The following is a 15,403-nucleotide window of genomic DNA, read 5'->3' as shown; positions in this document are numbered from 1 at the left end:
TCATTCTTGTCATCAAATTTTCTGATACCAGGGTTCAGTCTCATTATAGTCCCCTTTAACAGGTATTCATTCTCCCAGGCTGATCGTTATCCACTCCTTTGTCTATCCTACTGTTCTTCTCTCTCTTTGGACTCTATCCCCACCCATCATTTTTCCCATACCCCCTCCTCCCACCCTATCTTCTGCATAAAAAATATTTTCCTACCTACCATCAGTTCTGAGGAAGGGTCACTGGAACCGAAACGTTAACTCTAATTTCTCTTCACAGGTGCTGCCAGACCTGCCAAGCCTTTCCAGCAATTTATGGTTTTGTTTCAGTCTCATGGCTTATACCCATAAGTACACACTCGCTATTCAATTCATTAACTGTACCTTCCCAAGTTTTCTCTTCAATCGCCCCTATGTAAACATTGTTAAATGCTTTTGGAAGGTAAGATTCAATGAGTGGTAGGGAATTTTCTGCATCTGCCTGTTTCACTGTATCACCTCAGCATCTCCCATTTACCTATGTCTGGGATGGACTCACTGTCATAACTGAGAGGGAGAATTCCCGTGGCAGTGCAATCGAAATAATGCTCTAACGCTAGAGGAGACAATGAGTGACTTCAAAAGCAAAGAACTGCTGGGAAAGTCGCAGCAACTTTTTTCATAGGCCTTGGCCAAGAGACAAGGCCTTCAGTAGTTTAGTGCTGGACTTGACTTGAAGTAGGATGCTGTTTGACTCTGTCCCTCCAAAGGGGCAACAGATTACTACCATATCATTAATATTGCAACCCCTCAGGGATTCTGCTTAAAGTGAAGGCAATTAACTGACAATATCAAATTCACAGTGCTCACACCTTGCCATTATTTTCAAGCAATGGACACAGCTGGAGTAACTACAGAAATCGAGATGGAGGCATGAGGAAGAAGATTCTGGTTGAGGCAATGCTAAGTCTCACGAATCACATATCGTATTGTTCCGAGATCCCACACTTTTGTGGGTGGAATCACAGGGAATTCAAAGCTTTCACTGGCATACAGGTCTTTTCACAGTCCACTTGGAAAGCAGCAGTGCCCTCGGATCCACACTGCCCGTCACTCACTTGGTGTTTCCTTGTTGGTCATCGGCATATTCCCTTCTCATAATCAAGGGCAATATTTTATACAGTATTGAACTAATTGCAGCATGAGTATGTTTATAAAAACACAAGTCACTTTAGCAAGTTCTTTTTCCCAATGTACAAGGATGACCCTAGTATCATGATGGTAGATGTACTGTTCACATCCAAAATATGTGTTTAAAAGAGGACTGGTGTTGAAAAAGTCTGCGGATATAAATTCAGTGCTGTCTGGCAAGGTCCTGTGTGGGACTGCAATGTTCCACAGAGAGAGAGAGAGAGAGAGAGAGAGAGAGAGAAGACAAACCAAGAAAGAGAGAGATCACTATCTCTATCCCTCTCAGCAGAACCCACGGCCTGCAGATTTTTAAAAAATATTTTGACTATACGCAAAACTTGGCAGATTGGCACCAGGTCATGGTGATCATTTGACAAACCAGTGCAGGCATGATGGACCAAGCAGTCTCCAATTGCACTGTAAAACATCTGTCCTTCTAAAAATTACACACAAAATGACTGCAACCTCGGTTTGTGTGTATAGGAGGCAGAAGGTGGACGAGTGGAATCATAATAACTTGGGGAAGCTCACCGAGGTTCCATTTGTAACACCAGTGTTCAAATCCAATCGTTAAGTCTCATCTATTCACCATTTTTTCCTTTTTTATTTACCAAAGGTAAATGTCAGCAATTCCTGGATGTTTATTTGTTCTGAACCATTTACCCTGGTGTGGAGTTCTCTCTCATGTACTGTTAATGTAAGCAAACCATTGATATTTAGAGAGGACATGTTGCTCTTCTTTCTGTGCATGGAATGTTCTGACTATCTGATACCTGCCCTCTTCCCAGACTACTCACCTCCTAATCAGCCATTGTACTTTGAATTCTGAGTACACTCTTTCTTTTATTTGTTCACAGGATGTGGGTATCCCTGGCTGGGCCAGCATTCATTGCCCTAATTACCCAAAGGGCAATTGAGAGATGAGAGTCAACCACATTACTGTGCATCTGGAGTCATATGTAGACCAGACCAGGTGAGTATTGCAGATTTCCTTCTCAGAATGACATTAATGAACTAGATGGGGTTTTACAGCAATCAACATGGTTGCCAGTAGATTTATAATTTCAGACAATTTCTTTATTTACACTTAATTGATATTTCTTTATAGATTTCCAAACTTTGATATTTGTTGGTATTACACAATGCACATACTTCTTAAAATTAAACGTGTTCCGTTTTGTCATTCCATGTGAATTTTTAACTTGTTGCTTTGCATATTTGCAGAATGTATTTTTATAGATCAAATGCCCTGGCATTAGCATTACTCACATAAATTATGTGCACTGCAAAAGCATGGTTTAGGGTTGTCCTGAATTCCTTCCCACACAAAAATTGGAATGTCCTATCATTCAAACACTGACTCATTCCAAATAGATTTTTATACATTTAAGAGTAGTGCAATTTTAGTTTAGCAGTATATGAGATTTAGTTTGACAATCCTTGTAAAACGACTTATTTAATCTAAATGGATGTTCTTGCACAGAGCAGCATCTCTTATTATAATTTAGTTATGAGTGAGCTGTAGATTGAAGCTGAGCTATTCAACATCTGTTGTGTGGCTTGGCACCAGCACTTTGCTCAGATTATATAAATAGAACAGTCAGCTGGAAAATACAAATCCTTAGAGGAGAGTCTGATGTTTTAAATAGATTAAACTAGTCATTTTAAAATCCACATTTCTGACTGTCTCATTTCAGGAGATGTTTCTGGTCAAGTTGGGTGGGGAGGGGAGGACAGCAGGCATGATTGGAGATAGAGACTTGAATATAAAGAAGAATTGCATTTATACAATCCACTCATTATCAGCAAAGTATTCCAAAAGCTTCACATACATTTTGCTGATTTGAAGTGTAATGGTTGCTGTTATATTGGTAAATCTGACAGCGTCTTAATACCTTATAATAGCTTTGGAATGAATGACCAGGTTAAACTGGTCAATTGAGATGTTGAATGGGACTCGGGGACAAACCCCCATTTTTCTTCAAATATCATCATGAGAGCTTTAATATGCAACTGAATACCAAAACAGATAAATGCCTCATCTATAGGTTAAGGCTATGTGTGATAGTCAATCCAGATTGCCATTGTCCAAAACCAATTATTGGGTAATAGCTCTGTCAATTGATAAGTTCTATTTAATTATTTTTTGTTTATAGGCTGCTTTGAAATATCAGACTTTGAACATTACAACAACTTACACCAACCTGTGTAGGATTAAATCAATGAACACATGTCTCATTGTTAAATTCCAAGCTTTAACAATGTTGTCTACATACTGATGAATGTATGAATCATCTCCAAGCATTAATTTACCACATAATAAAATTACATAATAGTTGGGTTTTGAATCCCAGATGTTCAATGTTACTCTGGGATTTTGTAATCCAGTCTTTCATGTGCTGGGCTTTCAGGATAGGGATATTCACCATTATTTACTTTTTAAAATAATTATCTCCGATATTAGTTGAAACATGCACAATAAAAGTCTGCAGGATGGACGATGCAACTTTAACATATTTCCATAATCAATTGAAGGCTTCCCCTAATTTTTGTGAGCATAACAAAGCATGGGCAATAAATGACACCTTTTCAGCAATATCCACATCTTAAAAATATATGTTTAACATGCAAGAATGCAACTGTGATAATTCTTTAATCAGCAAGTCAGTGAGGAAAACTGAATGTAGCAACAAATAATTAAAACCTTCTCTTCCACCACCACAAGATAAAGTCTTCCCAGATCCAGTAAACTCAACAACATTGCCAGAGTCTTGACAGCTTACAACAAATGATAAATCCATTATCAATAGTTTATTAATACCACTTTTGGTTCTTTTAATAGAAACTTCTTCATTGCTTTTTCTATTCTACTTTTCCCATCCCTTTGAGGTTAACAACTTAGCCCCTTAGAACATCATAGGCCATTTGTTCACATCAGCAATAAAGATCTATAAAAGAGTTTCATGGTCTCCCATTGCCTTGACCAAAACATATTGCTCAATCACACATTTCACTTCACAGAATCGTTATGTTATCGAAGGAAGGTGCCATTTGGCCCATTGAGACTGACTGACTGAACATTGTGACTTGATGCCAATCTCCTACCTTTTTCCTGTAGACCTGCACAATGTTTCTATTTAAAAAAAAACTAAATTCCCAGTTGAATGGCTCAATTAAACCTGCCATTAATATCCCCCCAGGTAATGCACTCTAGCCTCTAACCACTTACTGTGTGAAAAACTTCTTTCCCACCTCGTGTTTGCTCCTTTTGTAAAACATGTATATCTCAACCCTTTTACAAGTGATTTGGAGGTGCTGGTGTTGGACTGGGGTGTACAAAGTCAAAAATCACACAACACCAGGTTATAGTCCAACAGGTTTAATTGGAAGCACTAGCTTTCGGAGCGCCGCTCCTTCATCAGATGGTTGTGGAGGGCACATTGTAAGATACAGAATTTATCGCAAAATCTACAGCAGAATTTATTGCTATAAATTCTGTGTCTTACAACTGTGTCCTCCACTACCACCTGATGAAGGAGCGGTGCTCTGAAAGCTAGTGCTTCCAATTAAACCTGTTGGACTATAACCTGGTGTTGTGTGACTTTTAACCATTTACAAGTGGGAATGGTTTCTCCTTATCTGTTTTGTCCAGCCCTCTCTGATTTTGACACCACTTGCTGTCTTTGTGTGTCTGTAAATTAGCACATACTGGCACATGAGAACTAACCTCCAAAAGATAATATTTGTTTGATAACCATTCCACAATGGCCAGAGGCATAATGAAACGTCTCAGTAATACAAATTCTATTTTATTACTCTCTAATTGTACAAGTACTGGAAACAGTTTGAGTTGAAAAATGTGGAACAAAAGTTTTCTCTAATAAATCTTGGCAACGTATGATTTTGAGAACATAAGTATTTGTGGGCTATTACTTATGGATGAAATTGTCATTTCCCCATATTTTCTTAAGAGATGGTTTTTTTGCCTTTCCAGAATGTTCCTATATTTTCTAAACATATCAACTTACTCCACATTTTAATTGCAGCAAATATTTCCAAACTGTTGCACACTTTTCTGCTCAGAATACTCAATGGTCATTTATCCTGGCCACCTGTGTTTCCATGACACATTTTCTGCTAAGAATACCAAAAAAAAATCTGATGAAGGACTAGCACTTCCTGTTTAAGGCTTGTTTCCTTGACAACCGCTTTATTAGAGGATTTTTGGCTCCCAACAGAAGAATGAGAAACAGCTGGAAAATACTGACACTAATTGGGAGAAGAAAGGTATGAGTGTTTCTATGAAAGGAAAGCCTTCATTTCTAGAGTTTATTCCCAGTTTAACACAAGCTCTAACAAACCTGCATTCATGTGGGTACAAAATTCAGCCAGAAATATAGGCATTTGTCAGCTCATGATTAACAGAATCTCCCTCTTTCTACTGAATATGGTTTTTAGATAAAATATCTGCATTTCTTTTGATCTTGTAAGAAAATACTACAGATGCAGATACCCTTGAATTGGAATTATTGCATTCAGTCTGAATCACCTTTATTGAATCTTTGTGCAATTCTAATATGATTAATCATCTTATTTCAGCGAAATTATAGATTCAGATCCGAGATTTTGACAACATTTCTGGTCCTATCTTGTAAGTTAGGTTTTTTCTCCATTTTGCTTTTGAAAGATGACACAGATGCAGTCTCTAAATTTCATTCAGTTAAAAGTGAATGCATAGAAAATTGTGAAAATTGATAATGAAAGAAGAATATGGGGGAAGACAAAAAAAACAAGCTTATTGTTCCAACTTCATCAGCTTCACCAGAGAATTCAGAATTTAGCTTTCAAATTCTAATGAGATTCTTTGATTGTATATTTATCAGTCCAGTTGGATATAAACAACCGAACTTGCAGATTAAATTTACAGACATCTAGTTGTAAACTATGAGATAATTTGAGTTTAACACAGAGATTTGATTTGCAGTTTGAAATGCCATAGAGTCATAGAGCTGTACAGCACGGAAGCAGACCTTTCAGTCCAACTGGTTCATGCCAATCAGATATCTTAAATTAATCTAGTCCCATTTTCCAGCACTTGGCCCATCCTCTAAACACTTCCTATTCATGTACCCATCCTTATAAATGCTGTAATTGTGCCAACCTCCACCAATTCCTCATGCAGCTTGATCCACACATACACCACCCTCTATATGAAAAATTTGTCCCTTAAGTCCCTTTTAAATCTTTCCCCTCTCATTCTAAACCTATACCCTTTAGTTCTGGGCTCCCTCACCCCAGGGAAAAGACCTTGTCTATTTATCCAATCCATGCTCCTCATGATTTTATAACCTCTTTAAGGTCACCCCACACCCTCCGACACGCCAGGAAAAACAGTGCCAGCGTATTATAACAATTTTAAGTACAATAGTTAAACATATATTTTTATAGAAGCAATCACATCGTTTTTTTTAAATTGGTGTGTTCAGCTGAATTTCAAATGAATACATTGCAAGATTCTTGTTGTTGAAAAATGTGGCACTGGAAAAGCACAACAGATCAGGCAGCATCTGAGGAGCAGGAGAATCGATGTTTCAGGGATAAACCCTTGATCAGGAATGTGACAGGGGCGGAAGGGGGCTGAGAGATAAATAGGGGGTGGGTGGGAGTGAGGATAGGGAGATTGTAGCTGGGAAGGTGATAGGTAGATGCAGGTGGGGAGGACCAATTGTGATAGGTCAGTGCAGGGTGTTTGGAGCGCATAGGTGGGAAGGAAGATGGACAGGTAGGAAAGGCCAAGAGGGCAGTTTCGAGTTAGAGGGTTGGATCTGGGATGAGGTGGAGGGAAGGGAGATTTGGAAACTAGTGAAGTTGATGCTGATGCTGTTTGGTTGAAGATTCCCAAGGCAGAAGATGAGGCATTCTTGGGTGGCGTTGGGTGGCTAGGATTTGGTGGTGGAGGAGGCTCAGGATTTGCATGTCCTTGGTAGAATGGGAGGGGGAGTTGAAGTGGTCGACCACAGAGCGGTGGAGTTGTTTGGTGCGTGTGTCCCCGAAATGTTCCCCGAAATGTTCCGCAAGTTGATGTTCTGACTCCCTGATTAGAGGAGACCACATCCAGAGCAATGGACAAAGTAGACAAAGTGGATTATTTCATTGTTGAATAAAGCCATCACAGATAAAACATGAAGATTTTTCATTCCTTGTACAAGAAGAACATTGAGTAGCAATCACATGTATTGGTTCATTTTCATAGTTTTATAACTTTACCCACCTTGTTACACATAGGATGGATATGAACGTTAAATTGCAAGTCGAGATATCTGAATGAAACACTGTTCATAATATGTTACCTAGCACATCACTCTGACAAAGATGCAATACATTCTTCACTGAGGAAAAAGCTGGCAGCGTAACAAAGCAGAGTATGGCTGATTATACATCATACCAGTGTGTTAAACATTGCTTAGTCATTGGTTGCTGGTAATCACACTGCATTGTTCTAGCTCCTTTGGAAACATTACAATGCTGTAACAAACAGGACAGTCTCCCTGCATTCCTTTTATCCAGCAAAACATTTACTTTTCTAGACATCAAACAGGAGACTAGCAGTTGCAAAACTTTAGCACTCGAATTATTGAATCGAATTAGCTATATTGTCGCATGAACTCAACAGCAAAAAATTTATAAGTTGCCACATTATAGTGCCAGCTTAGGTACAAAGGTACTGAGGTACAGATTCTTAAGAACAAATTCTTAGGGAAAAGTAAAGAAATAAAAACTTCAGAATAACAGTCTTTCCAACCCAGTCCACACCAGCACCTAGTCCTAGTACCTGTATTATGAAGATATGGGTGTACTGTACCTTTAAGAAAGTTAACAGCTAGTAGTGACACCACCAAGTGTCCTTAATAAACTACAATGTAACAGGTGCTTCAACTACTGGAGTAGCTAGGGTAGCTGGTTGCCTGGAAACATCAAAACAGATTCAAATTAGGCCAATCAGTTTAAATTATACCCGGAAAAATACCAAACTCCAACCCAGTTTGAATTTAGTATATTGACAATCAATGACACAATCTGATGCTTTGGGAGTGTAAGACTAGGGAAAATTGAACAGTTGATATGAGAACTGCCAAGCTACCAGCATGTAAAAAGACTATCTGAAAAATAGCTCTCTTCAAGGTACCTTTATCGATCAGTAACCTATGAAGCAGAATCCCCAAGAAGAAAAAAAGATGGCGCAGGAAGATCCAAACAGAAGAACCAAAAGCTGCCAGGTTTTGAGATGAAAAGTTTTGTTTTGTAAATCTTAACTGGGAGTTTTATCGGACTAGTAGGGTGGAAGGGAAAAGTAAATGCATTAGAGAACGGAGTTTTAGATTAGATTATTTACAGTGTGGAAACAGGCCCTTCGGCCCAACAGGTCCACACCGACCCATACCCCTACATATACCCCTTACCTAACACTACGGGCAATTTAGCATGGCCAATTCACCTGACCCGCACATCTTTGTGGGAGGAAACCGGAGCACCCAGAGGAAACCCACGCAGACACAGGGAGAATGTGCAAACTCCACAGTCAGTCGCCTGAGGCAGGAATTGAACCCAGGTCCCTGGCGCTGTGAGGCAGCAGTGCTAACTGCTGTGCCACCGTGACGCCCTAAAAATAGTTGAAAATAGTTGTTAGTTAATTATCCTCTGTTATACTTTAAGAAATAATATTGTTGATTTTTACTTTAAATAACTCTTGGTCTCTCGAATTTTCACAGATTACTGTATGAGATAATTTTTTTCTTGTTTGCTGGTTTTAAAGTAAACAGGAGAGTTAGAGACCTCCACTGCTTCCTGCACCGGACCCACCAATGTAAGAGTCACCGCACTTTAGGTGCCATCTCTTCAACACTGGGCCCACCTCGCTGTTGCTGCTAAACCCACACTTGCCCACAACCAGGAATCACCATCTCCACTGCTGCTACTGCCTCACTGATAACCAGAGGTCCCTACTCCATGCCTACTGCTACCGCACCCAGGAGCCTCTGGCTCCACTGCTAGGCCAGGCTGCTGCAATGCCAAGAGTCCCACTTTGGCTGTAGATGCCACCTTGCTGGTGCCGTCATCTTAAAGGGTCAGCTGCCACTGGACAGTGTTTGCTGCCACATCGCGGGGAGAAGCCATGTCTGCCACTCTGCATGTGGACCGCTCCTGCTGCCACGCTGATGCTGCTGACCAACCTGCCACAGAAAACAACAAAAAAAGGAGAAAAGTATAAATACAAAAGAGCAGAAACAAAAAAAAAGAATTAAAACAGATGGGAGCAGATGAGGCCAAGGCAAGAGCCCACAAGCAGCCCTGCGACTTCACCGCTGTCTTGGAATGATATCACTTGTGCACAAATTCTGTTTTAGGCTTGTACATCGAATTTGTTTTTACCATTTCTGCTTCGCATCTCTCCCTCCTTCTGACTTTGATGAAGGTGAATAAGTAATTAAAATCCATTTTAAGTCTTAAGTGAGCACATTCGTAAAATTTGAACTGTTGGCTTGAATTTTTCTACATCCTCTATTCAGCTGGTTAACAACAGAAAACAAAGTCCGCACTCCAACCTTATGCTTCATATTTGAAAGGGCTGAAATTTGTAGGCTTTTACTTTGACTTTCTTCTTGCCATGTTTGGACCAGCACTAGCCGTTGTCAACTGCACTTCACCAGGACTGCAAAACTGACCCTCATCATATAAATAAAGCCAAACTAATCCACATATTTATTGCTATTGTTACAGCTCAAGGTTTCTCACAATACATTTTATTTTAATAAGCAGATAGACTCTCCAGAAAAAATACTTACTAAAATTCAAGACATCTCCAAAACTGTTTTGCGTAAGTATTTTGGAAACTTTTCTCCCAGCATGGAATCATACTCAGTACACTCAAGAAGTGAAGAACCTGTGATGACGGCTAATAAAAGAAATTGAGGTTTGGATAGAGAATCTGAAGCATGATAACTAGCAGGTGTTGACCTCTGCGCTTCATTCTCCAATCCGTCTGTCTGTCAAGAAATAAATGAGCCAACTTGTCCAGGCAAAATCAGAACCCCTGCCCCTTTCCAAAACTGATGAAACACATAGTTACTCACCCACATTTCTTCAATTTCTCTGGCCAATGTTTTGACTGAACATTTTGCAAAACTCACTCAGCACAGGAAATATCAGAGTCATTCTGTTATGGAAATTCATGTGGAAAATGTGCCTCCTTTTTACAGCAATAGCTACCTTATTCTAGTCAGTAAAATTTAAATGTTCCATGTGTGTTGGTAAATCAGGAAGTAAATTGCTATCAAATGCAAAAATAATGAAAGGTGACAAATCCATTAAATATCTAGTAATAGAAATACTGAATAGCTTTAGTAAAATTTCTACTTTACTGAATGAAACAAACAAAATATTCCGGCCTCGAATATTGTATAATAACTATCCAGAGGGTGATTGATCAGAGGACAAGACATTTTAGAAAATTGCTGTCAGAAGGTATTATTGCAAAAGAGTTTTTATATTTCTACATGGGCCATCTATCCACAACACAACATCAGAATAACTTCATGACTGGCGGCCTAAAGGAATATGTATTCATTGTGAGAATCCCTGTTCTGGCTGCCTCACTGTAAGGTCAGCTGTATATGTGTCCTTCGTTGCCACTTAGTCTTAGATTACATTTCTCCTTTCTCATTACCAGATTAATGGATCTTTCAGGCTTCATTCTCTCTTTTGACATTATTTAACCCGTATCATTAAAATATTATAAATGATTGAATGTTGCATCAGAGCGCAATTCTCGGGTTGTCAAATTATCTTGCCCAATCTTACTAGGGTTAGACAACGGTGAGAGCAATTTCAATTGGTAATTTTACCCATCATCTGTGACCCTGATAAGTAATTGCGAGATTTTACCCACATCGGATGTCAAAAAAAATTATTAACAGAGATCTCGTTACTCTCAATTTTTCCTCTCTTACAATTTTTTTGCCATGCTGCCTTGAGGTGTATCCCTCACACGGGCAGTTGGAAGACAGAATCTTCAGAGTACAGCTCTTGGTTTGTTGTTTTCTTCCCATTAATAACCTGTCTGTGTTGATGAGTTTAAATAGGTTCTGAGAGGTTTCCATGAGGTAAGTGGATAAGGATTGCGTGGCAGGTAGATAGGCAAGGTCAGGTCATATTGGAGCATAGACTCAGGGGTTTGGGGAGTTGGAAGTGGTTGGGACTGTACTTGTGTTGGTTGGGTGTAGTTGGTTTGAGGCTTTTTTGGGGGACTAGGTTTTTCTGGGAGGAGTTGAGGGATCAGGAGGAATTCTGGTTATTGTGGAATATGGTGGAGTCAGGGGTTGTGAGGGTCAGCAGTCCAGTTATCCATGACTTAGATGAGGATTTCTCCATCTAACATTAACCATCTGTATAAGTAAATGGGTATTGATAAAGTTTCCAAATCTAACTCAGAGGAGAAAGTGAGGACTGCAGATGCTGGAGATCAGAGTTGAGAGTGTGGTACTGAAAAAGCACAGCAGGTCAGGTAGCATCCATTCCTGATGAAGAGCTTATGCCCAAAACATTGATTCTCCTGCTCCTCAGATGCAGCCCGATCTGCTGTGCTTTTCCAGTACCACACTCTCAAATCTAACTCAGAGTCAAGGATTTGTGGAAGGTCCTGGATCCTCAAATATCTCAGGCAATTTCTGTAGATTTACTGCATTAAGAACTTTGCATGATCCTCAGTACTATAATGGAGGATACATGCAATTTCTAGCCATCCAGAGACCAGAATATCTGGGCCATTGTGCTCAGCAAGTTACTTGATTTTCTTTTCTAGTACAAAATGACTTTCAACTGTTTTGAGCACTGACTAAAATAGTAAAACTGAACAGGAAGCTTGTCCCAGCTTAAAACACAACATGATCATTTTTAAAGTTTTTCCTGTAAAATTCAAGGTTGAATGGTAATGTAATTTCTATGTAAAAGGCTGTGCAATGAAAACCCTAGGGAATTTGGTCTATTATAAGCAGCTGGTGGTTTTACTTATGTAACACAATTTTCAATGTCAATTTATCATTGTAATGCTCATGACAATTAATATTTCTCATTTCACAGGCTGTTTTACAATATTTCAGATGTTATTTCAGAGATTGAAGAGTTTTATTTTTCTCCTCAGAGAAACTATTTCACTTTGACCCCATTAGGATTGTTCTATTTTGTTCCATATGGATGCATGGATGGGTGAACTTGGATTTCATGTGGAAACTATTATAATCAAAAATGACATTAAAAGTCTTACATATATTCCATTCTGACACTGCTGTTATCTCTTCCATTTGCTTCCCTTGCTATGACAATGAATGAACTCCAAAATGAACTGCTCCTTTTCTCCATTGACAAAGTTGAATGTTTTTGCTTCAATTTTTAAAAATGGCACAAGTGAGTGGAACTAACACAATAATGGACATTTCAGTCCAGGAGGACTACTTACGTCCACTGTGTCAATGCCAGTGATGGCTCTAATCTTGGGCTAACTTAGTTGTGAAAAATGGGCAGTTTGGATAAGTTGGGCTGAACGGCCTGTTTCCACACTATAAACCAAAGAGGATTGATGAAGGCAGAGCAGTAGATGTGATCCATATGGACTTCAGTAAGGTGTTCAACAAGGTTCCCCTTGGGAGACTGGTGAGGAAGGTTAGATCTCATGGAATACAGGGAGAACTAGCCATTTGGATACAGAACTGGATCAAAGGTAGAAGACAGAGGGGGGTGGTGGAGGGTTGTTTTTTAGACTGGAGGCCTGTGACCAGTGAAGTGCCACAAGGATCGGTGCTGCGTCCATTACTTTTCATCATTTATATAAATGATTTGGGTGTGAGCATAAGAGGTACAGTTAGTAAGTTTGCTGATGACATCAAAATTGGAGATGTAGTGGACGGCAAAGAGGGTTACCTCAGATTACAACAGGATCTTGCTCAGATGGGCCAATGGTCTGAGACGTGGCAGATAGAGTTTAATTTAGATAAATGTGAGGTGCTGGATTTTGGGAAAGCAAATCTTAGCAGGGCTTCTACACTTAATGGTAAGGTTCTAGGGAGTGTTGCTGAACAAAGAGACCTTGGAGTGCAGCTTCATAGCTCCTTGAAAGTGGAGTCGCAGGTAGATAGGATAGTGAGAAGGCGTTTGGTATGCTTTCCTTTATTGGTCAGAGTATTGAGTACAGGAGTTGGGAGGTCATGTTGCGGCTGTACAGGACATTTGTGAGGCCACCGTTAGAATATTGCATGCAATTCTGGTGTCCTTCCTATCGGAAAGATGTTGTGACACTTGAAAGGGTTCAGAAAAACTTTCCAAGGATGTTGCCAGGGTTGGAGGATTTGATCTATAGGGAGAGGTTGAACAGGCTGGGGCTGTTTTTTCTGGAGCATCGGAGTCTTAGGGGTGACCTTATAGAGGTTTATAAAATCATGAGGGGCATGGATAGGATAAATAGACAAAGTCTTTTCTCTGGGGTCGGAGAGTGCAGGACTAGAGAGCATAGGTTTAGAGTGAGATGGGAAAGATATAAAAGAGATCTAAGGAGCAGCTTTTTCACTCAGATGGTGGTACGTGTACGGAATGAACTGCCAATGGAAGTGGTGGAGGCTGGTACAATTGCAATATTTAAAAGGCATCTGGATGGGTATATGAATAGGAAGGGTTTGGAGGGATATGGGCAGGGTGCTGGCAGGTGGGACTAGATTGGGTTGGGATATCTGGTCGACATGGACAAGTTGGACCAAAGGGCCTGTTTCTGTGCTGTACATCTCCATGATTCTATGACTCCATAATGAGAGTCCAGAGACAGTATGTTCCTATTAGAATGAAGGGCAAGCTTGGTAGGCCAATGCTGGATGATTGGAGAAATTGAGGCTCTGGTCAAGAAATAGAAGGAGGCATATGTCAAATATAGACAGCTGGGATTGAGTGAATCCCTAGCGGAGTATTAAGGCAGTAGGAGTATAGGAGTAAAGATCAACAAAGCCAGCTATGTGTGGAAACAATGGTGATGGGGGAGAGATATTAACCAAGTATTTTGTATCAGTATTTACTGTGGAGAAGGATATGGAAGCTAGAGAACTTGAAGAAATTTAAACAATATCTTTAAATGTGTCTGTACTATAGAGGAAGAGGTGTTGAATGTCTTAAAATACATAAAGCTGGATAAGTGTCTAGGGCCTGACCAGGTATACCCCAGATCTTTGTGGAAAGCTGGACCTTTGTTGAGATATTTGTTGAGACAGCCATGGGTGAGACACCAGAAGCCTGGAGGTTGGCCAATGTGGTGCTATTATTTCAGAAAGGCTGTAAGGAAAAGCCAGGGAACTATTGACCTGATGTTAGTGGTGGTTAAGTTGTTGGAGTGAATTCTGACTGACAAGGTTGATATGTATTTGGAAAGGCAAGGACTGATTAGGGATAATCAACGTGGCTTTGTGCCTGCGAAAACATGTCTCACTAACTTGATTGAGTTTTTTGGAGAATTGACAAAGAAAATTGACAAATTCAGAGCAGTGGACATTGTCTATATAGACTTTAGCAAGGCATTCACAAGGTTCCTCATAGTATACTGGTCATCAAGACCAGATCTCCTGGAATCCAGGGAGAGCTATCCATTTGGATACAAAATTGGCTTGAAGGTACAAGAAAGAGGATGGGGGTGCAGGGTTGGTTTTTGAATTTGAGGTTTGTGACCAGCAGCATGCTGCAAGGATCAATGTTTTCTCCTTTATATAAATGATTTGGATGTGAATAAAGCAGGAATTATTAGTAAATTTGCAGATGACACCAAAATTGGTGATGCAGTGAAGAGCCAGGATGGTTAACTCAGACGACAACAGAACCTTTTTCAGATGGGCTGATAGGCCAAGGGGCAGCAGATAGAGTTTAATTTAAATAAATGTGAAGTGATACATTTTGGTAAGGTAAATCAGGGCAAGACTTATACACTTAATGGTCAGGTCCCGGAGAATGTTGCCAAACAAAGAGACCTAGTGTGCAGGTTCATAGTTTCTTGAAAATGGAATCAGAGGTAAACACAATAACGAAGAAGGCATTTGGTACACTTCACTTTATTTGTCAATGCATTGAGTATAAGAGTTGGAATGTCATGTTATAGCTGTTTAGGACAATTGGTTAGGTTACCCTTGGAATACTGCATTCAATTCTGGTCTCCCTGTCTTAG

Source organism: Hemiscyllium ocellatum, chromosome 21, assembly GCF_020745735.1.
Source record: "Hemiscyllium ocellatum isolate sHemOce1 chromosome 21, sHemOce1.pat.X.cur, whole genome shotgun sequence".
Classification (NCBI taxonomy): domain Eukaryota; kingdom Metazoa; phylum Chordata; class Chondrichthyes; order Orectolobiformes; family Hemiscylliidae; genus Hemiscyllium; species Hemiscyllium ocellatum.
This window is presented reverse-complemented; position numbering follows the sequence as displayed.